The sequence below is a fragment of the Chiloscyllium punctatum genome, chromosome 2 (genome assembly GCF_047496795.1).
Source record: "Chiloscyllium punctatum isolate Juve2018m chromosome 2, sChiPun1.3, whole genome shotgun sequence".
NCBI lineage: Eukaryota > Metazoa > Chordata > Chondrichthyes > Orectolobiformes > Hemiscylliidae > Chiloscyllium > Chiloscyllium punctatum.
The window spans coordinates 41,561,960-41,571,037 of NC_092740.1; the positions used below are offsets into that span (position 1 = coordinate 41,561,960).

Below are 9,078 nucleotides of genomic sequence, written 5' to 3' on the forward strand. Positions count from 1 at the left end.
GCTGCACCCCTAGCCAAGCTCTCCCAGTACAGGTACAACACTAGCATCTACCAGACAATGTGGAAAATTGCCCAGGTACATCCTGTACATAAAAAGCAAGACAAATTCAACCTAGAAATTACCACCCCATCAGTCTACTCTCGATCAGCACCCACTCAGCAATAAACTGCTGATTGACACTCAAATGGCTTTCTTAGTACTCATCAGATCACTAAAGATCATGAGCAACATTAAACTGTGAATATTTATTTAATAAGGATCATATAACCAAGTTGACCTAGAGCAGAGAGATATTCTTAGCACAACACTGCAGGAAAGATATACGGGTCATGAAGATAATTTAAAACAGATTTATTACAGTAATACCTGGCTGAACTGCAAGTAGAGTGTACAGTTTTTTTGTTGAGTGATTTGTTTAAAATTCTCAAAATATTAAGATGTACAGAGGATAAATGAAATAATTTCTGATAGATATAGATTCTAGGTCTATGGAACATGGATTATAAATCAGAGCCAGATTGTTTGAGAATTAAATTATGAAACACTTCTACATGCAAAGGGTGACAGAAACTTTCAACTCTGACAAATGTCAATTTGGTAATGAAGAAAACAAAACGGTTCTATACTAATGGTTAATATCAAGATAGAAATTAAGTAACTTTGTTAACCAAAGTTAGAGGGATATCCAAGTATTCCTGATGAAGGGCTTTTGCCCGAAACGTCGATTTCGCTGCTCGTTGGATGCTGCCTGAACTGCTGTGCTCTTCCAGCACCACTAATCCAGGATATCCAAGTATATAGAGTTAACTCAGTCATAATCTTATTGAATAGCAGACCAGACTCCAAGGGCTAACTGGATTTTTCCAGAATTGTTTCACTGATCTCAGAACTTAATACTCTCAGATCTGATATTTTTAAACTGTCACATTGTATTTTCTAGGAACTCCTGTATCTTCACTCCACAGTGCTAGCACACGGTGACTATAGCTTAAGCTACTGCTGCACCATGACATTCCATCCCACCTCTTCAAAGTGTTCCACTTCTAATACCGATAAGTCAATGTGCATAGTGATCAGTGTACACTTAGTTTTGGTGATTTATTTAAATACAACTTCCTGTAATTTTTCTTTTCACAGCTGTGGACACAAAATCTAAAGAATTTAACTTTATGCAAAGCCTGTATAGTAAATTTAAGTTGATTTTAGAGAGAGAACAGTTATGATATTGCCACCTGGCTTAAGATACCTTCTTATAAGTTGGTGAAACTTAACTTGCTTACAATTGGAGTTGGTAATTGTAAAGGTATTTCGTGTCAGAGAAGCTAATCTGGTAATCTAAAAATGGCCCAATCTGTAATAGGGAGATGTTAGAATTGATCATTAAAGAGATTATAGCTGCACACTTCAAAAAAAAACTCAAGATAATCAGAAAGAGTCAGCACGGTTTGGTGAAAGGGAAATTAAGGGAAACCCAATTTGAGACTTCTTTGAAGGAGTAACATGTGCTATAGATAAAGGAAAAGTCTGTAGATTTCTTGAAAGCATTTGATAAGATAATATTATCAAAAGTTATTGAGTAAGATATTAGCATGAATAGAAGATTGGCTGACTATCAGAAAACAGAGAGCATGCATTATTTGGTCTTTGTCTAATTGACAGAATATGGATAAGGCAAGTGGAGTCCAGCAGAAATTTCTGCTGGAGCTTCATCTTTTTTGCAATTAACATCAATCACTTACATGAAGGGTATAAAATGAAAGGCAGCTGAGCTCACAGTCAACACAAACTGGTTCCGAAGTGATAAGGAATTTGCATATAGAAATAGATAGGTTGAGTGAATGGGGAAAAATCTGATAGATGCTGAATAAAGTGGGAAAACGAAATTGTACATTTGACAGAAAGAATGAAAAAGTGTTATTTAAATAGAGTAACAGTTGTGGAATTCTGAGATGCAGGGGATGTTAGGTGTTCTAATGCATACATCACTAAAGGTGATGTATAGCATGTAGTCAAGAAGGGTAATGGAATGCAATCCTTTATTGTGAGAGGAAATTAACATAATGGGAGGATGTTATGTTTCAGTTAGAGGGCATTGATGACAGCAAGAGCAAGATGTGACTCAATTGAAGTTTATATAATCCCCAAAGTTCTTGAAATGAGGAAATATGCTTTCCATGTCCATATTATAAGTCCAGAACTAAGAGACTGTGTTTTAAAATTGGACAGAGATGTGTGAATTTTCCTTGAAGGTTGTGCAGTTTTGGAACTCTGTTTCAGAAGATGGCAGACGCAGTGTCATTACATATTTACAGATTCAACACCATCTATTCCCCTCACACACCATCCTGATTGAAACTATATCACTGTTTCACTGTCACTGGGTCAAAATCCTGGAACTCCCTTCCTAACAGCATTGTTTTCTCCAACAATGCAAATACTGCAGCAGTGCAAGAAATCAACTAACCATCACCACCTTCCCCAGGCAATTGAGGATGAAGAAAAAAAAAAGCTCGTTCCTGAGACAAAAGATCACCATCTCCAAAAGGTCATGGCAGCAAACCATACTTTAGAGATTCATGTACAGAGCTGTAGGCTCACAACTTAAGCTGAACTGAGTGAATTGCATTACAGAAGGTGCCATCTCTTGGCAGACTTGTTAAACTGAGACCCAGATTGTGCTATTGGGTGAGTGTGCCGTGGAACAACAGAACTGCCCAACTTTTCAGGCCAACATTTAGTCCTCAAGCAAATCAGATATAGTAATCGATCTCAAACGATTGCAGGATCTTAGTGCTCTGTAATGGATTACCATGATTCCCTACATTCTAAGAGTGATTACACTTAAAAACAATTATGTTGACAATGGGCACTTTGGGGAAATCTCAAGTTATCTTTGATCCCAAGGGACTGACTCAGAATTCAACTGTTATTAAAAAAACACAGTTAAAGAGGCATTATGGACTGAATATGAGGCATTATGGACATATGATTCTCTGCAAATGAACTATCCTGCACATAAATTTGAACCATTACTTTTAAAGCCCATTGTTGTGATCACCACAGCAATCACCATAAACAAGTCCCAACAACTCAAGATATCAAAAAGTGCTAGTCAGGAGAGAGAGGTAAACAGGGAGCTAACAATCCCCAACACTGTAAACAAGTACAGGAAAATACTAGAAATAACCCATGAGAGCAAACACAGGTTAACATTTCAGGAAGAATCAAAAACTGAAATGAGTGGAAAGACTCAGCAGGTCAGGCAGTATCTGTGGAGAGAAATCTTCAGCTCTGAGTAAGGGTCACCGGATCCAAAACGTTAACTCTGATTTCTCTCCACAGAAGCTTCCAAAACTGCCGAGCTTTTCCAACAATTCCCATTTTTGCTTCTCATTTACAGCATCCACAGTTCTCTCGGTTTCATTAAAAAATTCAGGCAGAATGATTCAAAGTTCATTCTAACTGGGGGGGGGGGGGGGGACCTACACGCCCTGCAATTGTAGCACAGATCACCCTCAGCTCAAAGTTAAAAATCACACAACACCAGGTTATAGTCCAGCAGGTTTAACTGGAAACACCAGTTTTCGGTTCGCTGTTCCCTCATCATCTCTGGAGAACATCACCCTTCTCTCTCTTACCATGAACTTCAACGACAAAGGGCCCACTCTCCGCCTCTCAAGCCCAAAGGTTTGACTCTGGCCTCACATGACAGACCTAAAAAGAGCAAATAAATCACATTACTGCCCGGCACCCGCTACATTCCTTTTCGTGTCAATCTTTTTCGCGTCCCGCGAATCTCAAAGCTAACTGCTGCAAAGCTCCTGTACTTTGCATCCGAATCAACCGCCGCCATCTTAACATCGCGGGCGCTGCGCGCTCTCCGCCGTAGGACGCGGTGACGTCTGACGCAATGCGCGCAGCGTCAATCCAGTGAACGAGTACGTCGTCGGCTGCAGAACCCCACCCTCTACAGGTTGCACTGTGCCATTACACGCACGGCACGAATGTTGTCCAAGAGGTAAAAACCAATGACTGCAGATGTTGGAAACCAGGCTCTGGATTAGTGGTGCTGGAAGAGCACAGCAGTTCAGGCAGCATCCAAGTAGCTTCGAAATCGACGTTTCGGGCAAAAGCCCTTCATCAGGAATGTTGTCCAAGACGAAAGGAGAGAGTTTTGCAGAAACTCCTCTGATGGTGCACCGGAGGGTCAATCGTTGTGCCAATCTAGTCAGGAGTTGCGCATCCCCGTCGTAGCACATTCTGAAGAAATATCATTTTTAGCTGAGCAATTTTTCTATAAGGTAAAAACAATGACTGCAGATGCTGGAAACCAGATTCTGGATGAGAGTGGTGCCGGAAAAGCACAGCAGTTCAGGCAGCATCCGAGGAGCAGGAAAACCGACGTTTCGGGCCCAGAATCTGGTTTCCAGCATCTGCAGTCACTGTTTTTACCTTGTTGATTTTAACCCTACTGCGAATCCTCTTGCAAGGATGCCTGCCTTGAAGAAATTTTCCTCCTCCCTCAACAAGAATCTCAGGGAGTCCCTCTCCCACTGCAACTCCCAGGTCATTTCCTCTGCCCAGAAGCGGTATTCCTGATGATGGGCTTTTGCCCGAAACGTCGATTTTCCTGCTCCTCGGATGCTGCCTGAACTGCTGTGCTTTTCCGGCACCACTCTAATCCACAATTTTTCTACACCCAAAGCACTCCAAAGTAATTCGGAGTTTAGATTTTATGATACCAGTCAGATCAAGTAAAATAGTTACTTGGGAAAAGATTTTCAAATTCTGCCTTGAGGTAGAGAAAGTCTGGTGTCAAAATAGTGTATTCGCAAATTAAATAAGGTTTAAATTGGTTTGGCAGGAGGATGGGAACCAGAGCTAGGGATCACAGGGTGGGGTAGCTGGTGAAAAGGCATATACAGCATGCAGAGATTCTGTGACCAGGGATAGACAGTTGATGGGGCAAGTTGCAGTCAGTGTGATGGGTTGAAGGTGGACAACATTATTTTAATGTAAGCAGTGTCAGGAATAAGGCTGATGAATGTAGACAATGTACTTGGAATTAAGGCGTTGTGGCCATTACGGAGACTTGGATGTCACAGGGGCAGGAATATTTGTTGGATGTTCTGGGGTTTAGATGTTTTGAAAGGAATGAGGAAGGAGGTAAAAGAGCTGGGGGAGTGACATTGCTAATCATGGATAATATCACAGCTGCAGAAAAGGAGGTCGTTGAGGAAGATTTGTTTCCAGAGACAGTATGGGTGGAAGTGAGAAACAGGAAAGGAGCAGTCACGTTATTGGGACTTTTCTAAACACCCCACCCCCATCAAAAAATACGAACAGAGACACAGAGCAGCAGATAGGGAAACAGATTTAGGAAAGGTGCAGAAGCAACAGGGTTGTTGTCATGGGCGACTTCAACTTTCCTAATATTAATTCGAACCTGCTTTGTGCAAATAGTTTGGATAGTGCAGATTTTGTCAAGTGTGTCTAGAAAAGATTCCTGACTCATTATGCAGATAGGCCAACTAGAGGGGAGGCCGTATTGGATTTGGTGCTTGGCAATGAAACAGGTCAGGTGTCAGATCAGGTGGGAGAGCATTTCAGTGATAGTGATTACAACCCCCTGACCTTTACTATAGTCATGGAAAGAGATGGGAGCAGATGGTATGGGAAAGTATTTAATTTGGGGTGGGGGGATTATATTTCTATTAGGCAAGAACTGTGGAACAAATTAGAAATAGATATTCTCAGGGAAATGCTCAACAGAAATGTTTTGGTCCACATTGGCACCAACGACATAGGTAGGAGGAGGGCTGAGGGTGTTAGGCAGGCTTTCAGGGAGCTAGGTTGGAAGCTCAGAGTTAGAACAAACAGAGTTGTTGTCTCTGGTTTGTTACCCATGCCACGTGATAGAGAGTCGAGGAATAGGGAGAGAGAACAGTTAAATGCGTGGCTACAGGGATGGTGCAGGAGGGAGGGATTCCGGTTTCTGGATAACTGGGGTTCTTTCTGGGGAAGGTGGGACCTCTATAAACAGGATGGTCTACACCTGAACCTGAGGGGCACCAGTATCCTTGGGGGGAGGTTTGCTAGTGCTCTTGGGAGGGGGGTTTAAACTAACTCTGCAGGGGCATGGGAACCTAGACTGTAGCTTTAGGGTGCAGGACCTGGAGTGTAGGGAGGTTAGGAACATGGCATCAATCTTAAAGGAGGGTGCCTGTAAACAGGAAAGTGGCTTGAAGTGTGTATACTTCAATGCAAGAAGTATACGAAATAAGGTAGGTGAACTTGCAGCATGGGTTGGTACCTGGGATTTTGTGGCTTTTGTTGTGGCTATTATGGAGACATGGGTAGAACAGGGACAGGATTGGCTGTTGCAGGTTCCAGGGTTTAAATGTTTTAGTAGGGTCAGAGGTGGGGGTAAAAGAGGGGGAGGTGTGGCATTGCTTGTCAAGGATAGTATTACAGCGGTGGAAAGGACGATGGATGAAGACTCGCCATCTGAGGTAGTTTGGGCTGAGGTTAGGAATAAGAAAGGTGAAGTCACCCTGTTAGGAGTTTTCTACAGGCCTCCTAATAGTCTTAGAGATGTAGAAGAAAGGATTGCGAGGATGATTCAAGAGAAGAGTAAAAGTAATAGGGTGGTTGTTATGGGGGACTTTAACTTTCCAGATATTGACTGGGAAAGCTATAGCTCGAGTACGTTAGATGGGTCGGTGTTTGTCCAATGTGTGCGGGAGGGTTTCCGACCCAATATTTAGACAGGCCAACAAGAGGTGAGGCCATACTGGATTTGGTTCTGGGTAACCAACCAGGCCAGGTGTTGAGCACTTTGGGACAGTGACCACAATTCGGTAACTTTTACTCTAGTGATGGAGAGGGATAAATGTACTTTGCAGGGCAAGGGTTATAGCTGGGGGCAGGGACATTATGATGCGGTGAGGCATGACTTAGGATGCGTGGCTTGGAAAAGTAGGCTTCAAGGCAAGGGCGCAATTGATATGTGGAGCTTGTTCAAGGAGCAACTATTGAGTGTCCTTGATAAGTATGTACCTGTCAGGCAGGGAGGAAAGGGTCGTGTGAGGGAGCCGTGGTTTAATAAGGAATTGGAATCCCTTGTTAAAGGGAAGAGGGCGGCCTATGTAAAGTTGAGGCGTGAAGGTTCAATTGGGACGATTAAGAGTTATAAGGTAGCCAGGAAGGATCTCAAGAGCTAAGAGCAGCAAGGAGGGGTCATGAAAAGTCCTTAGTTGGCAGGATTAGGGAAAACCCAAAGGCTTTCTATAGGTATGTCAGGAATAAAAGAACGACTAGGGTAGGAATAGGTCCAGTCAAGGATAGTAGTGGGAAGTTGTGTGTGGAGGCTGAAGAGATTGGGGAGACACTGAATGAATACTTTTTGTCAGTATTCACTCAGGAACAGGACATTGTTGCCGATGTGAATACTGAGTCACAATTAATTAGAATGGATGGCTTTGAGGTATGTAGGGAAGAGGTGTTGGAAATTCTGGAAAGGGTGAAAATAGATAAGTCCCCTGGGCTTAATGGCATTTATCCTAGTATTCTCTGGGAAGCAAGGGAGGAGATTGCAGAGCCATTGGCCTTGATTTTTATGTCCTCGTTGTCTACAGGAATAGTGCCAGAAGACTGGAGGATAGCAAATGTGGTTCCCTTGTTCAAGAAGGGGAGTAGGGATAACCCTAGTAACTATAGGCTGGTGAGCCTCACTTCTGTTGTAGGCAAAGTCTTAGAGAGAATTGTAAGGGATAGGATTTATGAACATCTGGATAGGAATAATGTGATCAAGGATAGTGAGCATGGTTTTGTGAAGGGCAGGTCGTGCCTCACAAACCTTATTGAATTCTTTGAGAAGGTGACTAAGGAGGTGGACGAGGATAAAGCGGTAGATGTGGTGTATATGGATTTTCGTAAGGTGTTTGATAAGGTTCCCCCGGTCGGCTACTGCAAAAATTACGGAGGTATGGCATTGAGGGTGAGTTGGAGGTTTGGATTAGGAATTGGCTGGCTGGAAGAAGACAGAGGGTAGTAGTTGATGGTAAAGGTTCATCTTGGAGTGCAGTTACTAGCGGTGTTCCGCAAGGATCTGTTTTGGGACCATTGCTGTTTGTCATTTTTATAAATGACCTGGAGGAGGTGCTAGAAGGTTGGGTGAGCAAGTTTGCGGATGATACGAAAGTCGGTGAAGTTGTTGACAGTGAGGAAGGATGTGGCAGGTTACAGCGGGATATAAGGTAAAAACAATGACTGCAGATGCTGAAAACCAAATACTGGATTAGTGGTGCTGGAAGAGCACAGCAGTTCAGGCAGCATCCAACGAGCAGCTGCTCTTTGGATGCTGCCTGAACTGCTGTGCTCTTCCAGCACCACTAATCCAGTACAGCGGGATATAGATAAGCTGCAGAGCTGGTCAGAAAGGTGGTAAATGGAGTTCAATGTAGGTAAGTGTGAGATGATTCACTTTGGTATGAGTAATGAAAAGATGGGGTACTGGGCTAATGGTCGGATACTTAGTAGTGTGGATGAGCAGAGGGATCTTGGTGTCCATGTACACAGATCTCTGAAAGTTGCCACCCAGGTAAATAGTGCTGTGAAGAAGACATATGGCGTACTGGCTTTTATTGGTAGAGGAATTGAGTTCCAGAGTCCTGAGGTCATGTTGCAGTTGTATAAGACTCTGGTGCAGCCGCATCTGGAGTATTGTGTGCAGTTTTGGTCGCCATACTATAGGAAGGATGTGGAGGCACTGGAACGGGTGCAGAAGAGGTTTACCAGGATGTTGCCTGGTATGGTAGGAAGATCGTATGAGGAAAGGCTGAGGCACTTGGGGCTGTTTTCATTGGAGAAAAGAAGGTTTAGGGGTGACTTGATAGAGGTGTACAAGATGATTAGGGGTTTAGATAGGGTTGACCATGAGAACCTTTTTTCACGTATGGAGTCAGCTATTACGAGGGGGCATAGCTTTAAATTAAGGGGTGGTAGGTATAGGACAGATGTTAGGGGTAGATTCTTTACTCAGTGAGTCGTGAGTTCATGGAATTCCCTACCAGTAGC

General features: G+C 43.1%; 1 protein-coding gene across 4 annotated transcripts in view; it reads right to left on the reverse strand.

Moving 5' to 3' along the window:
* The window catches only part of aggf1 (angiogenic factor with G patch and FHA domains 1), a 57,417-nt gene extending 53,517 nt beyond the window's left edge, over positions 1-3,900 (reverse strand). For 2 of the 4 annotated variants that reach the window (XM_072547568.1, XM_072547587.1), the window contains exon 1: positions 3,639-3,871. The gene's annotated coding sequence lies outside the window, so the exon portion shown is untranslated. Of the gene's footprint in view, positions 1-3,638 lie in introns of all 4 variants that reach the window. The other 2 variants (XM_072547578.1, XM_072547596.1) reach the window with 2 other exon arrangements.
* Positions 3,901-9,078: the final 5,178 nt, after the last annotated feature.